A 16,543-nucleotide genomic window follows, 5' to 3' on the forward strand; every position below is an offset into this window, starting at 1 on the left:
GGTTATGATCAGGTTAGGGTGAAGGTTAGTGTTACTGTTGGGGTTAGAGTTAGCAATAGGGCTCTGTTTAGGACGAGGGCATTACTATTCTGGTTAGTGTTAGTGTTAGGGTTAGGATTCAGTTTCAGTTTACAGTTAGGATAACATTCGGGTTAGGTATTAGGACAGGCTTAGTGTTCGGGTTAGCTTTATGGTTTGGGGGGGTTTCTTTCTCTGCCCCCGACAGCCCCGAGCTGGGTCGTCCCTCAGACCTGGCCAGGGGCAGCCCGTCCCCCGGCGCCCTTCCCCATGGCATCCAAGGGCAAGCTGGGCGCCAGCCCCACCCCGCTCGCCACTGCCCACGACCATCGTCCTACCTCGGGGGGCCTGGGCAGGACAGGGACCCGGGTGTGGGAGGCCTCCAGATCTCAGGTCTGGCACACCGTTACCAGGCTGCGTCCTCCTCTGACGGGGACCCAGCACACGCCCCAGGAGACTTGGCGGGCCTCCCCCAGGGCTCTATCCTCTGCAACTCGTCCCCTTGGAAGGGGTCTGGGCCCAGGTTCCAGGTTCGGCTGGTCGCCAGCCTCCTTTGGAGAAAGCAGGCAAGCCGAGCCAGGCTTGCAGTGGCCGTGGCGTGACACCTGCCACCTCAGGCAGAGGGCCTCCCGCGTGCCCTCCATGGCGGGGTTTCTCCCCTGGAGCCGTGGCCTGGGCACTAGGAAGGCCGGGCCTCCCCGACTCCGGGAGGAGGGCTAGCCCACTTGCGCCCTGGCCCCCAAACCCTCTGGTGCCATCTGCCTGTCTCGGCACTTCTGACTCCACAGAGCCTTTCCTACATCTGGGCTGCCTGCCGTGGCAAAGCGCAGGCGTGGGGTGAGGCCATGGCTTTGTCTTTCCAGGAAAAAATGAGCCCCTGGCCGAAGCAGCAGGCCCAGGCAGAGCCTTGAGCTTGAAGCCCAGTAGGTCTGTGGCCCTCAGGGCCAGAGCCATGCTTTCAGGGCAGGGAAGCGCCTGCAAGCTGGGTGGGAGTGGGGGAGGGAGGGAGACAGCTGAAGCCGAGTCCAGAAGGGCGGCGATGGAAGAGCTGCAGATGGGTCAGAGCCTGGAGGGAGGGCGGGGCCTTCACTGAGGACCCCCCCCCCGGAGGCCAGCCCTAGGCCCCGGCGGTCGCGCATGCGCCCTTGGCCTGTGCGGTGTGTGGGGGGTTGAACCCAAGCCCGCAGGGCTCCCGGAGCGGCCAGAGAAAGAAGGGCCCATGGAGAGGTAGGCGAGGTGGCAGGGGGCGCCACCTTACTCTCCTCAGCTCCCTGAGGGAGAGAGACAGAGACAGAGAGAGAGATCCCTGACCTCTGAGTCTCTGCCTCCACCGCTGGCTGGTGCCAACTCACGCGCCATCCCACTTCCAGCCATCACCCCACGCCTGCCCCGGGGGCCAGCCCCACCACAGAGAGGCCGGTTGGTTCCTGCTCACCTCTGTGCCGTCCCTTCCCGACCTGACCCCAGTGCAGGGGATAAGCTTCAGACAAGTCTTTCCATGTCCTCTGCATGACAATAGACTTCCTCCCCTCTCCCATTCCACAGGCCCACCCGGGACATCCACCTTTGTCATAGCTCAGGAGAGGATGCAAGATGAGAATCTCTGCTATTGTGTGGGGAGACTCAGTTTCCCGGGTTTCCCCCATGGACACATGTTCTTCAGCTGGGTCTGATTTTCTCCAGACAAGCTGTCTTGGGAAGGATTTGGCCAGCCCTAAGAACCTGAAGGGAAAGGGCGGAGGGGGGTTCTCTCTCTGCCCCCGACAGCCCCGAGCCGGGTCGGTCCCTCAGACCCGGCCAGGAGCAGCCCATCCCCCGGCGCCCTTCCCCGGGGCATCCAAGGGCAGGCTCGGCGCCAGCCCCACCCCGCTCGCCACTGCCCGACCATCGTCCTCCCTCGGGGGGGCCTGGCAGGACAGGGACCCGGCTGTGGGAGGCCTCCAGATCTCAGGCCTGGCACACCGTTTACCAGGCTGCTTCCTCCTCTGACGGGGGCCCAGCACACGCCCCAGGAGACTTGGCAGCCGCCCCCAGGGCTCTAGCCTCTGGAACTCGTCCCCTTGGAAGGGGCCTGGCCCAGGTGCCAGGTTCGGCTGGTCGGCCAGCCTCCTTTGGAGAAAGCAGGCAAGCCGAGCCAGGCTTGCAGTGGCCCTGGCGTGACACCTGCCACCTCAGGCAGAGGGCCTCCCGCGTGCCCTCCATGGTGGGTTTCTCCCCGGAGCCGTGGCCGGGCACTAGGAAGGCCGGGCCTCCCCGACTCCCGGGAGGAGGGGCTAGCCCACTTGCGCCCTGGCCCCAAACCCTCTGGTGCCATCTGCCTGTCTCGGCACTTCTGACTCCACAGAGCCTTTCCTACACCTGGGCTGCCTGCCGTGGCAAAGTGCAGGCGTGGGGTGAGGCCATGGCTTTGTCTTTCCAGGAAAAAATGAGCCCCTGGCCGAAGCAGCAGGCCCAGGCAGAGCCTTGAGCTTGAAGCCCAGTAGGTCTGTGGCCCTCAGGGCCAGAGCAATGCTTTCAAGGCAGGGAAGCGGCCTGCAAGCTGAGTGGGAGTGGGGGAGGGGAGGGAGACAGCTGAAGCCGAGTCCAGAAGGGCGGCGATGGAAGAGCTGCAGCTGGGTCAGAGCCTGGAGGGAGGGCGGGGCCTTCACTGAGGACCCTCCCCCCAGGCCAGCCCTAGGCCCCTGCGGTCGCGCATGCGCCCGTGGCCTGTGCGGTGTGTGGGGGGTTTGAACCCAAGCCCGCAGGGCTCCCGGAGCGGCCAGAGAAAGAAGGGCCCATGGAGAGGTAGGCGAGGTGGGCAGGGGGCGCCACCTTACTCTCCTCAGCTCCCTGAGGGAGAGAGACAGAGACAGAGAGAGAGATCCCTGACCTCTGAGTCTCTGCCTCCACCGCTGGCAGGTGCCAACTCACGCGCCATCCCACTTCCAGCCATCACCCCCACGCCTGCCCCGGGGCCAGCCCCACCACAGAGAGGCCGGTTGGTTCCTGCTCACCTCTGTGCCGTCCCTTCCCGACCTGACCCCAGTGCAGGGGATAAGCTTCAGACAAGTCTTTCCATGTCCCTCTGCATGACAATAGACTTCCTCCCCTCTCCCATTCCACAGGCCCACCCGGGACATCCACCTTTGTCATTAGCTCAGGAGAGGATGCAAGATGAGAATCTCTGCTATTGTGTGGGGAGACTCAGTTTCCCGGGTTTCCCCCATGGACACATGTTCTTCAGCTGGGTCTGATTTTCTCCAGACAAGCTGTCTTGGGAAGGATTTGGCCAGCCCTAAGAACCTGAAGGGAAAGGGCGGAGGGGGGTTCTCTCTCTGCCCCCGACAGCCCGAGCTGGGTCGGTCCCTCAGACCCCGGCCAGGGGCAGCCCATCCCCCGGCGCCCTTCCCCGGGGCATCCAAGGGCAGGCTCGGCGCCAGCCCCACCCCGCTCGCCACTGCCCGACCATCGTCCTCCCTCGGGGGGCCTGGGCAGGACAGGGACCCGGCTGTGGAGGCCTCCAGATCTCAGGCCTGGCACACCGTTTACCAGGCTGCTTCCTCCTCTGACGGGGGCCCAGCACACGCCCCAGGAGACTTGGCAGCCGCCCCCAGGGCTCTAGCCTCTGGAACTCGTCCCCTTGGAAGGGGCCTGGCCCAGGTGCCAGGTTCGGCTGGTCGGCCAGCCTCCTTTGGAGAAAGCAGGCAAGCCGAGCCAGGCTTGCAGTGGCCCTGGCGTGACACCTGCCACCTCAGGCAGAGGGCCTCCCGCGTGCCCTCCATGGCGGGTTTCTCCCCGGAGCCGTGGCCTGGGCACTAGGAAGGCCGGGCCTCCCCGACTCCCGGGAGGAGGGGCTAGCCCACTTGCGCCCTGGCCCCCAAAGCCTGCGGTGCCATCTGCCTGTCTCGGCACTTCTGACTCCACAGAGCCTTTCCTACACCTGGGCTGCCTGCCGTGGCAAAGTGCAGGCGTGGGGTGAGGCCATGGCTTTGTCTTTCCAGGAAAAAATGAGCCCCTGGCCGAAGCAGCAGGCCCAGGCAGAGCCTTGAGCTTGAAGCCCAGTAGGTCTGTGGCCCTCAGGGCAGAGCAATGCTTTCAAGGCAGGGAAGCGGCCTGCAAGCTGAGTGGGAGTGGGGGAGGGGGAGGGAGACAGCTGAAGCCGAGTCCAGAAGGGCGGCGATGGAAGAGCTGCAGCTGGGTCAGAGCCTGGAGGGAGGGCGGGGCCTTCACTGAGGACCCCCCCCCCGAGGCCAGCCCTAGGCCCCGGCGGTCGCGCATGCGACCTTGGCCTGTGCGGTGTGTGGGGGTTAGAACCCAAGCCCGCAGGGCTCCCGGAGCGGCCAGAGAAAGAAGGGCCCATGGAGAGGTAGGCGAGGTGGGCAGGGGGCGCCACCTTTCTCTCCTCAGCTCCTGAGGGAGAGAGACAGAGACAGAGACAGAGAGAGAGATCCCTGACCTCTGAGTCTGCCTCCACCGCTGGCTGGTGCCAACTCACGCGCCATCCCACTTCCAGCCATCACCCCCACGCCTGCCCCGGGCCAGCCCCACCACAGAGAGGCCGGTTTGGTTCCTGCTCACCTCTGTGCAGTCCCTTCCCGACCTGACCCCAGTGCAGGGGATAAGCTTCAGACAAGTCTTTCCATGTCCCTCTGCATGACAATAGACTTCCTCCCCTCTCCCATTCCACAGGCCCACCCGGGACATCCACCTTTGTCATTAGCTCAGGAGAGGATGCAAGATGAGAATCTCTGCTATTGTGTGGGGAGACTCAGTTTCCCGGGTTTCCCCCATGGACACATGTTCTTCAGCTGGGTCTGATTTTCTCCAGACAAGCTGTCTTGGGAAGGATTTGGCCAGCCCTAAGAACCTGAAGGGAAAGGGCGGAGGGGGTTCTCTCTCTGCCCCCGACAGCCCCGAGCCGGTCGGTCCCTCAGACCCGGCCAGGGGCAGCCCATCCCCCGGCGCCCTTCCCCGGGGCATCCAAGGGCAGGCTCGGCGCCAGCCCCACCCCGCTCGCCACTGCCCGACCATCGTCCTCCCTCGGGGGGCCTGGGCAGGACAGGGACCCGGCTGTGGGAGGCCTCCAGATCTCAGGCCTGGCACACCGTTTACCAGGCTGCTTCCTCCTCTGACGGGGGCCCAGCACACGCCCCAGAGACTTGGCAGCCGCCCCCAGGGCTCTAGCCTCTGGAACTCGTCCCCTTGGAAGGGGCCTGGCCCAGGTGCCAGGTTCGGCTGGTCGGCCAGCCTCCTTTGGAGAAAGCAGGCAAGCCGAGCCAGGCTTGCAGTGGCCCTGGCGTGACACCTGCCACCTCAGGCAGAGGGCCTCCCGCGTGCCCTCCATGGCGGGTTTCTCCCCGGAGCCGTGGCCTGGGCACTAGGAAGGCCGGGCCTCCCCGACTCCCGGGAGGAGGGGCTAGCCCACTTGCGCCCTGGCCCCCAAAGCCTGCGGTTGCCATCTGCCTGTCTCGGCACTTCTGACTCACAGAGCCTTCCTACACCTGGGCTGCCTGCCGTGGCAAAGTGCAGGCGTGGGTGAGGCCATGGCTTTGTCTTTCCAGGAAAAAATGAGCCCCTGGCCGAAGCAGCAGGCCCAGGCAGAGCCTTGAGCTTGAAGCCCAGTAGGTCTGTGGCCCTCAGGGCCAGAGCAATGCTTTCAAGGCAGGGAAGCGGCCTGCAAGCTGAGTGGGAGTGGGGAGGGGAGGGAGACAGCTGAAGCCGAGTCCAGAAGGGCGGCGATGGAAGAGCTGCAGCTGGGTCAGAGCCTGGAGGGAGGGCGGGGCCTTCACTGAGGACCCCCCCCCCCCCGAGGCCAGCCCTAGGCCCCGGCGGTCGCGCATGCGCCCTTGGCCTGTGCGGTGTGTGGGGGGTTGAACCCAAGCCCGCAGGGCTCCCGGAGCGGCCAGAGAAAGAAGGGCCCATGGAGAGGTAGGCGAGGTGGGCAGGGGGCGCCACCTTTCTCTCCTCAGCTCCCTGAGGGAGAGAGACAGAGACAGAGACAGAGAGAGAGATCCCTGACCTCTGAGTCTCTGCCTCCACCGCTGGCTGGTGCCAACTCACGCGCCATCCCACTTCCAGCCATCACCCCCACGCCTGCCCCGGGGCCAGCCCCACCACAGAGAGGCCGGTTGGTTCCTGCTCACCTCTGTGCCGTCCCTTCCCGACCTGACCCCAGTGCAGGGGATAAGCTTCAGACAAGTCTTTCCATGTCCCTCTGCATGACAATAGACTTCCTCCCCTCTCCCATTCCACAGGCCCACCCGGGACATCCACCTTTGTCATTAGCTCAGGAGAGGATGCAAGATGAGAATCTCTGCTATTGTGTGGGGAGACTCAGTTTCCCGGGTTTCCCCCATGGACACATGTTCTTCAGCTGGGTCTGATTTTCTCCAGACAAGCTGTCTTGGGAAGGATTTGGCCAGCCCTAAGAACCTGAAGGGAAAGGGCGGAGGGGGGTTCTCTCTCTGCCCCCGACAGCCCCGAGCCGGGTCGGTCCCTCAGACCCGGCCAGGGGCAGCCCATCCCCCGGCGCCCTTCCCCGGGGCATCCAAGGGCAGGCTCGGCGCCAGCCCCACCCCGCTCGCCACTGCCCGACCATCGTCCTCCCTCGGGGGGCCTGGGCAGGACAGGGACCCGGCTGTGGGAGGCCTCCAGATATCAGGCCTGGCACACCGTTTACCAGGCTGCTTCCTCCTCTGACGGGGGCCCAGCACACGCCCCAGGAGACTTGGCAGCCGCCCCCAGGGCTCTAGCCTCTGGAACTCGTCCCCTTGGAAGGGGCCTGGCCCAGGTGCCAGGTTCGGCTGGTCGGCCAGCCTCCTTTGGAGAAAGCAGGCAAGCCGAGCCAGGCTTGCAGTGGCCCTGGCGTGACACCTGCCACCTCAGGCAGAGGGCCTCCCGCGTGCCCTCCATGGCGGGTTTCTCCCCGGAGCCGTGGCCTGGGCACTAGGAAGGCCGGGCCTCCCCGACTCCCGGGAGGAGGGGCTAGCCCACTTGCGCCCTGGCCCCCAAAGCCTGCGGTGCCATCTGCCTGTCTCGGCACTTCTGACTCCACAGAGCCTTTCCTACACCTGGGCTGCCTGCCGTGGCAAAGTGCAGGCGTGGGGTGAGGCCATGGCTTTGTCTTTCCAGGAAAAAATGAGCCCCTGGCCGAAGCAGCAGGCCCAGGCAGAGCCTTGAGCTTGAAGCCCAGTAGGTCTGTGGCCCTCAGGGCCAGAGCAATGCTTTCAAGGCAGGGAAGCGGCCTGCAAGCTGAGTGGGAGTGGGGGAGGGGAGGGAGACAGCTGAAGCCGAGTCCAGAAGGGCGGCGATGGAAGAGCTGCAGCTGGGTCAGAGCCTGGAGGGAGGGCGGGGCCTTCACTGAGGAACCCCCCCCCCGAGGCCAGCCCTAGGCCCCGGCGGTCGCGCATGCGCCCTTGGCCTGTGCGTTGTGTGGGGGGTTGAACCCAAGCCCGCAGGGCTCCCGGAGCGGCCAGAGAATGAAGGGCCCATGGAGAGGTAGGCGAGGTGGGCAGGGGGCGCCACCTTACTCTGCTCAGCTCCCTGAGGGAGAGAGAGAGAGACAGAGACAGAGAGAGAGATCCCTGACCTCTGAGTCTCTGCCTCCACCGCTGGCTGGTGCCAACTCACGCGCCATCCCACTTCCAGCCATCACCCCCACGCCTGCCCCGGGGCCAGCCCCACCACAGAGAGGCCGGTTGGTTCCTGCTCACCTCTGTGCCGTCCCTTCCCGACCTGACCCCAGTGCAGGGGATAAGCTTCAGACAAGTCTTTCCATGTCCCTCTGCATGACAATAGACTTCCTCCCCTCTCCCATTCCACAGGCCCACCCGGGACATCCACCTTTGTCATTAGCTCAGGAGAGGATGCAAGATGAGAATCTCTGCTATTGTGTGGGGAGACTCAGTTTCCCGGGTTTCCCCCATGGACACATGTTCTTCAGCTGGGTCTGATTTTCTCCAGACAAGCTGTCTTGGGAAGGATTTGGCCAGCCCTAAGAACCTGAAGGGAAAGGGCGGAGGGGGGTTCTCTCTCTGCCCCCGACAGCCCCGAGCTGGGTCGGTCCCTCAGACCCGGCCAGGGGCAGCCCATCCCCCGGCGCCCTTCCCCGGGGCATCCAAGGGCAGGCTCGGCGCCAGCCCCACCCCGCTCGCCACTGCCCGACCATCGTCCTCCCTCGGGGGGCCTGGGCAGGACAGGGACCCGGCTGTGGGAGGCCTCCAGATCTCAGGCCTGGCACACCGTTTACCAGGCTGCTTCCTCCTCTGACGGGGGCCCAGCACACGCCCCAGGAGACTTGGCAGCCGCCCCCAGGGCTCTAGCCTCTGGAACTCGTCCCCTTGGAAGGGGCCTGGCCCAGGTGCCAGGTTCGGCTGGTCGGCCAGCCTCCTTTGGAGAAAGCAGGCAAGCCGAGCCAGGCTTGCAGTGGCCCTGGCGTGACACCTGCCACCTCAGGCAGAGGGCCTCCCGCGTGCCCTCCATGGCGGGTTTCTCCCCGGAGCCGTGGCCTGGGCACTAGGAAGGCCGGGCCTCCCCGACTCCCGGGAGGAGGGGCTAGCCCACTTGCGCCCTGGCCCCCAAAGCCTGCGGTGCCATCTGCCTGTCTCGGCACTTCTGACTCCACAGAGCCTTTCCTACACCTGGGCTGCCTGCCGTGGCAAAGTGCAGGCGTGGGGTGAGGCCATGGCTTTGTCTTTCCAGGAAAAAATGAGCCCCTGGCCGAAGCAGCAGGCCCAGGCAGAGCCTTGAGCTTGAAGCCCAGTAGGTCTGTGGCCCTCAGGGCCAGAGCAATGCTTTCAAGGCAGGGAAGCGGCCTGCAAGCTGAGTGGGAGTGGGGGAGGGGAGGGAGACAGCTGAAGCCGAGTCCAGAAGGGCGGCGATGGAAGAGCTGCAGCTGGGTCAGAGCCTGGAGGGAGGGCGGGGCCTTCACTGAGGAACCCCCCCCGAGGCCAGCCCTAGGCCCCGGCGGTCGCGCATGCGCCCTTGGCCTGTGCGTTGTGTGGGGGGTTGAACCCAAGCCCGCAGGGCTCCCGGAGCGGCCAGAGAATGAAGGGCCCATGGAGAGGTAGGCGAGGTGGGCAGGGGGCGCCACCTTACTCTGCTCAGCTCCCTGAGGGAGAGAGAGAGAGACAGAGACAGAGAGAGAGATCCCTGACCTCTGAGTCTCTGCCTCCACCGCTGGCTGGTGCCAACTCACGCGCCATCCCACTTCCAGCCATCACCCCCACGCCTGCCCCGGGGCCAGCCCCACCACAGAGAGGCCGGTTGGTTCCTGCTCACCTCTGTGCCGTCCCTTCCCGACCTGACCCCAGTGCAGGGGATAAGCTTCAGACAAGTCTTTCCATGTCCCTCTGCATGACAATAGACTTCCTCCCCTCTCCCATTCCACAGGCCCACCCGGGACATCCACCTTTGTCATTAGCTCAGGAGAGGATGCAAGATGAGAATCTCTGCTATTGTGTGGGGAGACTCAGTTTCCCGGGTTTCCCCCATGGACACATGTTCTTCAGCTGGGTCTGATTTTCTCCAGACAAGCTGTCTTGGGAAGGATTTGGCCAGCCCTAAGAACCTGAAGTGAAAGGGCAGAGGGGGGTTCTCTCTCTGCCCCCGACAGCCCCGAGCTGGGTCGGTCCCTCAGACCCGGCCAGGGGCAGCCCATCCCCCGGCGCCCTTCCCCGGGGCATCCAAGGGCAGGCTCGGCGCCAGCCCCACCCCGCTCGCCACTGCCCGACCATCGTCCTCCCTCGGGGGGCCTGGGCAGGACAGGGACCCGGCTGTGGGAGGCCTCCAGATCTCAGGCCTGGCACACCGTTTACCAGGCTGCTTCCTCCACTGACGGGGGCCCAGCACATGCCCCAGGAGACTTGGCAGACGCCCCCAGGGCTCTAGCCTCTGGAACTCGTCCCCTTGGAAGGGGCCTGGCCCAGGTGCCAGGCTCGGCTGGTCGGCCAGCCTCCTTTGGAGAAAGCAGGCAAGCCGAGCCAGGCTTGCAGTGGCCCTGGCGTGACACCTGCCACCTCAGGCAGAGGGCCTCCCGCGTGCCCTCCATGGCGGGTTTCTCCCCGGAGCCGTGGCCTGGGCACTAGGAAGGCCGGGCCTCCCCGACTCCCGGGAGGAGGGGCTAGCCCACTTGCGCCCTGGCCCCCAAACCCTCTGGTGCCATCTGCCTGTCTCGGCACTTCTGACTCCACAGAGCCTTTCCTACATCTGGGCTGCCTGCCGTGGCAAAGTGCAGGCGTGGGGTGAGGCCATGGCTTTGTCTTTCCAGGAAAAAATGAGCCCCTGGCCGAAGCAGCAGGCCCAGGCAGAGCCTTGAGCTTGAAGCCCAGTAGGTCTGTGGCCCTCAGGGCCAGAGCCATGCTTTCAAGGCAGGGAAGCGGCCTGCAAGCTGAGTGGGAGTGGGGGAGGGGAGGGAGACAGCTGAAGCCGAGTCCAGAAGGGCGGCGATGGAAGAGCTGCAGCTGGGTCAGAGCCTGGAGGGAGGGCGGGGCCTTCACTGAGGACCCCCCCCCCCCCGAGGCCAGCCCTAGGCCCCGGCGGTCGCGCATGCGCCCTTGGCCTGTGCGGTGTGTGGGGGGTTGAACCCAAGCCCGCAGGGCTCCCGGAGCGGCCAGAGAAAGAAGGGCCCATGGAGAGGTAGGCGAGGTGGGCAGGGGGCGCCACCTTACTCTCCTCAGCTCCCTGAGGGAGAGAGACAGAGACAGAGACAGAGAGAGAGATCCCTGACCTCTGAGTCTCTGCCTCCACCGCTGGCAGGTGCCAACTCACGCGCCATCCCACTTCCAGCCATCACCCCCACGCCTGCCCCGGGGCCAGCCCCACCACAGAGAGGCCGGTTGGTTCCTGCTCACCTCTGTGCCGTCCCTTCCCGACCTGACCCCAGTGCAGGGGATAAGCTTCAGACAAGTCTTTCCATGTCCCTCTGCATGACAATAGACTTCCTCCCCTCTCCCATTCCACAGGCCCACCCGGGACATCCACCTTTGTCATTAGCTCAGGAGAGGATGCAAGATGAGAATCTCTGCTATTGTGTGGGGAGACTCAGTTTCCCGGGTTTCCCCCATGGACACATGTTCTTCAGCTGGGTCTGATTTTCTCCAGACAAGCTGTCTTGGGAAGGATTTGGCCAGCCCTAAGAACCTGAAGGGAAAGGGCGGAGGGGGGTTCTCTCTCTGCCCCCGACAGCCCCGAGCTGGGTCGGTCCCTCAGACCCGGCCAGGGGCAGCCCATCCCCCGGCGCCCTTCCCCGGGGCATCCAAGGGCAGGCTCGGCGCCAGCCCCACCCCGCTCGCCACTGCCCGACCATCGTCCTCCCTCGGGGGGCCTGGGCAGGACAGGGACCCGGCTGTGGGAGGCCTCCAGATCTCAGGCCTGGCACACCGTTTACCAGGCTGCTTCCTCCTCTGACGGGGGCCCAGCACACGCCCCAGGAGACTTGGCAGCCGCCCCCAGGGCTCTAGCCTCTGGAACTCGTCCCCTTGGAAGGGGCCTGGCCCAGGTGCCAGGTTCGGCTGGTCGGCCAGCCTCCTTTGGAGAAAGCAGGCAAGCCGAGCCAGGCTTGCAGTGGCCCTGGCGTGACACCTGCCACCTCAGGCAGAGGGCCTCCCGCGTGCCCTCCATGGCGGGTTTCTCCCCGGAGCCGTGGCCTGGGCACTAGGAAGGCCGGGCCTCCCCGACTCCCGGGAGGAGGGGCTAGCCCACTTGCGCCCTGGCCCCCAAAGCCTGCGGTGCCATCTGCCTGTCTCGGCACTTCTGACTCCACAGAGCCTTTCCTACACCTGGGCTGCCTGCCGTGGCAAAGTGCAGGCGTGGGGTGAGGCCATGGCTTTGTCTTTCCAGGAAAAAATGAGCCCCTGGCCGAAGCAGCAGGCCCAGGCAGAGCCTTGAGCTTGAAGCCCAGTAGGTCTGTGGCCCTCAGGGCCAGAGCAATGCTTTCAAGGCAGGGAAGCGGCCTGCAAGCTGAGTGGGAGTGGGGGAGGGGAGGGAGACAGCTGAAGCCGAGTCCAGAAGGGCGGCGATGGAAGAGCTGCAGCTGGGTCAGAGCCTGGAGGGAGGGCGGGGCCTTCACTGAGGACCCCCCCCCCCCCGAGGCCAGCCCTAGGCCCCGGCGGTCGCGCATGCGACCTTGGCCTGTGCGGTGTGTGGGGGTTGAACCCAAGCCCGCAGGGCTCCCGGAGCGGCCAGAGAAAGAAGGGCCCATGGAGAGGTAGGCGAGGTGGGCAGGGGGCGCCACCTTTCTCTCCTCAGCTCCCTGAGGGAGAGAGACAGAGACAGAGACAGAGAGAGAGATCCCTGACCTCTGAGTCTCTGCCTCCACCGCTGGCTGGTGCCAACTCACGCGCCATCCCACTTCCAGCCATCACCCCCACGCCTGCCCCGGGGCCAGCCCCACCACAGAGAGGCCGGTTGGTTCCTGCTCACCTCTGTGCAGTCCCTTCCCGACCTGACCCCAGTGCAGGGGATAAGCTTCAGACAAGTCTTTCCATGTCCCTCTGCATGACAATAGACTTCCTCCCCTCTCCCATTCCACAGGCCCACCCGGGACATCCACCTTTGTCATTAGCTCAGGAGAGGATGCAAGATGAGAATCTCTGCTATTGTGTGGGGAGACTCAGTTTCCCGGGTTTCCCCCATGGACACATGTTCTTCAGCTGGGTCTGATTTTCTCCAGACAAGCTGTCTTGGGAAGGATTTGGCCAGCCCTAAGAACCTGAAGGGAAAGGGCGGAGGGGGGTTCTCTCTCTGCCCCCGACAGCCCCGAGCCGGGTCGGTCCCTCAGACCCGGCCAGGGGCAGCCCATCCCCCGGCGCCCTTCCCCGGGGCATCCAAGGGCAGGCTCGGCGCCAGCCCCACCCCGCTCGCCACTGCCCGACCATCGTCCTCCCTCGGGGGGCCTGGGCAGGACAGGGACCCGGCTGTGGGAGGCCTCCAGATCTCAGGCCTGGCACACCGTTTACCAGGCTGCTTCCTCCTCTGACGGGGGCCCAGCACACGCCCCAGGAGACTTGGCAGCCGCCCCCAGGGCTCTAGCCTCTGGAACTCGTCCCCTTGGAAGGGGCCTGGCCCAGGTGCCAGGTTCGGCTGGTCGGCCAGCCTCCTTTGGAGAAAGCAGGCAAGCCGAGCCAGGCTTGCAGTGGCCCTGGCGTGACACCTGCCACCTCAGGCAGAGGGCCTCCCGCGTGCCCTCCATGGCGGGTTTCTCCCCGGAGCCGTGGCCTGGGCACTAGGAAGGCCGGGCCTCCCCGACTCCCGGGAGGAGGGGCTAGCCCACTTGCGCCCTGGCCCCCAAAGCCTGCGGTGCCATCTGCCTGTCTCGGCACTTCTGACTCCACAGAGCCTTTCCTACACCTGGGCTGCCTGCCGTGGCAAAGTGCAGGCGTGGGGTGAGGCCATGGCTTTGTCTTTCCAGGAAAAAATGAGCCCCTGGCCGAAGCAGCAGGCCCAGGCAGAGCCTTGAGCTTGAAGCCCAGTAGGTCTGTGGCCCTCAGGGCCAGAGCAATGCTTTCAAGGCAGGGAAGCGGCCTGCAAGCTGAGTGGGAGTGGGGGAGGGGAGGGAGACAGCTGAAGCCGAGTCCAGAAGGGCGGCGATGGAAGAGCTGCAGCTGGGTCAGAGCCTGGAGGGAGGGCGGGGCCTTCACTGAGGACCCCCCCCCCCCCCGAGGCCAGCCCTAGGCCCCGGCGGTCGCGCATGCGCCCTTGGCCTGTGCGGTGTGTGGGGGTTGAACCCAAGCCCGCAGGGCTCCCGGAGCGGCCAGAGAAAGAAGGGCCCATGGAGAGGTAGGCGAGGTGGGCAGGGGGCGCCACCTTTCTCTCCTCAGCTCCCTGAGGGAGAGAGACAGAGACAGAGACAGAGAGAGAGATCCCTGACCTCTGAGTCTCTGCCTCCACCGCTGGCTGGTGCCAACTCACGCGCCATCCCACTTCCAGCCATCACCCCCACGCCTGCCCCGGGGCCAGCCCCACCACAGAGAGGCCGGTTGGTTCCTGCTCACCTCTGTGCCGTCCCTTCCCGACCTGACCCCAGTGCAGGGGATAAGCTTCAGACAAGTCTTTCCATGTCCCTCTGCATGACAATAGACTTCCTCCCCTCTCCCATTCCACAGGCCCACCCGGGACATCCACCTTTGTCATTAGCTCAGGAGAGGATGCAAGATGAGAATCTCTGCTATTGTGTGGGGAGACTCAGTTTCCCGGGTTTCCCCCATGGACACATGTTCTTCAGCTGGGTCTGATTTTCTCCAGACAAGCTGTCTTGGGAAGGATTTGGCCAGCCCTAAGAACCTGAAGGGAAAGGGCGGAGGGGGGTTCTCTCTCTGCCCCCGACAGCCCCGAGCCGGGTCGGTCCCTCAGACCCGGCCAGGGGCAGCCCATCCCCCGGCGCCCTTCCCCGGGGCATCCAAGGGCAGGCTCGGCGCCAGCCCCACCCCGCTCGCCACTGCCCGACCATCGTCCTCCCTCGGGGGGCCTGGGCAGGACAGGGACCCGGCTGTGGGAGGCCTCCAGATATCAGGCCTGGCACACCGTTTACCAGGCTGCTTCCTCCTCTGACGGGGGCCCAGCACACGCCCCAGGAGACTTGGCAGCCGCCCCCAGGGCTCTAGCCTCTGGAACTCGTCCCCTTGGAAGGGGCCTGGCCCAGGTGCCAGGTTCGGCTGGTCGGCCAGCCTCCTTTGGAGAAAGCAGGCAAGCCGAGCCAGGCTTGCAGTGGCCCTGGCGTGACACCTGCCACCTCAGGCAGAGGGCCTCCCGCGTGCCCTCCATGGCGGGTTTCTCCCCGGAGCCGTGGCCTGGGCACTAGGAAGGCCGGGCCTCCCCGACTCCCGGGAGGAGGGGCTAGCCCACTTGCGCCCTGGCCCCCAAAGCCTGCGGTGCCATCTGCCTGTCTCGGCACTTCTGACTCCACAGAGCCTTTCCTACACCTGGGCTGCCTGCCGTGGCAAAGTGCAGGCGTGGGGTGAGGCCATGGCTTTGTCTTTCCAGGAAAAAATGAGCCCCTGGCCGAAGCAGCAGGCCCAGGCAGAGCCTTGAGCTTGAAGCCCAGTAGGTCTGTGGCCCTCAGGGCCAGAGCAATGCTTTCAAGGCAGGGAAGCGGCCTGCAAGCTGAGTGGGAGTGGGGGAGGGGAGGGAGACAGCTGAAGCCGAGTCCAGAAGGGCGGCGATGGAAGAGCTGCAGCTGGGTCAGAGCCTGGAGGGAGGGCGGGGCCTTCACTGAGGAACCCCCCCCCCGAGGCCAGCCCTAGGCCCCGGCGGTCGCGCATGCGCCCTTGGCCTGTGCGTTGTGTGGGGGGTTGAACCCAAGCCCGCAGGGCTCCCGGAGCGGCCAGAGAATGAAGGGCCCATGGAGAGGTAGGCGAGGTGGGCAGGGGGCGCCACCTTACTCTGCTCAGCTCCCTGAGGGAGAGAGAGAGAGACAGAGACAGAGAGAGAGATCCCTGACCTCTGAGTCTCTGCCTCCACCGCTGGCTGGTGCCAACTCACGCGCCATCCCACTTCCAGCCATCACCCCCACGCCTGCCCCGGGGCCAGCCCCACCACAGAGAGGCCGGTTGGTTCCTGCTCACCTCTGTGCCGTCCCTTCCCGACCTGACCCCAGTGCAGGGGATAAGCTTCAGACAAGTCTTTCCATGTCCCTCTGCATGACAATAGACTTCCTCCCCTCTCCCATTCCACAGGCCCACCCGGGACATCCACCTTTGTCATTAGCTCAGGAGAGGATGCAAGATGAGAATCTCTGCTATTGTGTGGGGAGACTCAGTTTCCCGGGTTTCCCCCATGGACACATGTTCTTCAGCTGGGTCTGATTTTCTCCAGACAAGCTGTCTTGGGAAGGATTTGGCCAGCCCTAAGAACCTGAAGGGAAAGGGCGGAGGGGGGTTCTCTCTCTGCCCCCGACAGCCCCGAGCTGGGTCGGTCCCTCAGACCCGGCCAGGGGCAGCCCATCCCCCGGCGCCCTTCCCCGGGGCATCCAAGGGCAGGCTCGGCGCCAGCCCCACCCCGCTCGCCACTGCCCGACCATCGTCCTCCCTCGGGGGGCCTGGGCAGGACAGGGACCCGGCTGTGGGAGGCCTCCAGATCTCAGGCCTGGCACACCGTTTACCAGGCTGCTTCCTCCTCTGACGGGGGCCCAGCACACGCCCCAGGAGACTTGGCAGCCGCCCCCAGGGCTCTAGCCTCTGGAACTCGTCCCCTTGGAAGGGGCCTGGCCCAGGTGCCAGGTTCGGCTGGTCGGCCAGCCTCCTTTGGAGAAAGCAGGCAAGCCGAGCCAGGCTTGCAGTGGCCCTGGCGTGACACCTGCCACCTCAGGCAGAGGGCCTCCCGCGTGCCCTCCATGGCGGGTTTCTCCCCGGAGCCGTGGCCTGGGCACTAGGAAGGCCGGGCCTCCCCGACTCCCGGGAGGAGGGGCTAGCCCACTTGCGCCCTGGCCCCCAAAGCCTGCGGTGCCATCTGCCTGTCTCGGCACTTCTGACTCCACAGAGCCTTTCCTACACCTGGGCTGCCTGCCGTGGCAAAGTGCAGGCGTGGGGTGAGGCCATGGCTTTGTCTTTCC

Source organism: Diceros bicornis, chromosome 19 (genome assembly GCF_020826845.1).
Source record: "Diceros bicornis minor isolate mBicDic1 chromosome 19, mDicBic1.mat.cur, whole genome shotgun sequence".
In the NCBI taxonomy this organism is placed as follows: Eukaryota; Metazoa; Chordata; class Mammalia; order Perissodactyla; family Rhinocerotidae; genus Diceros; species Diceros bicornis.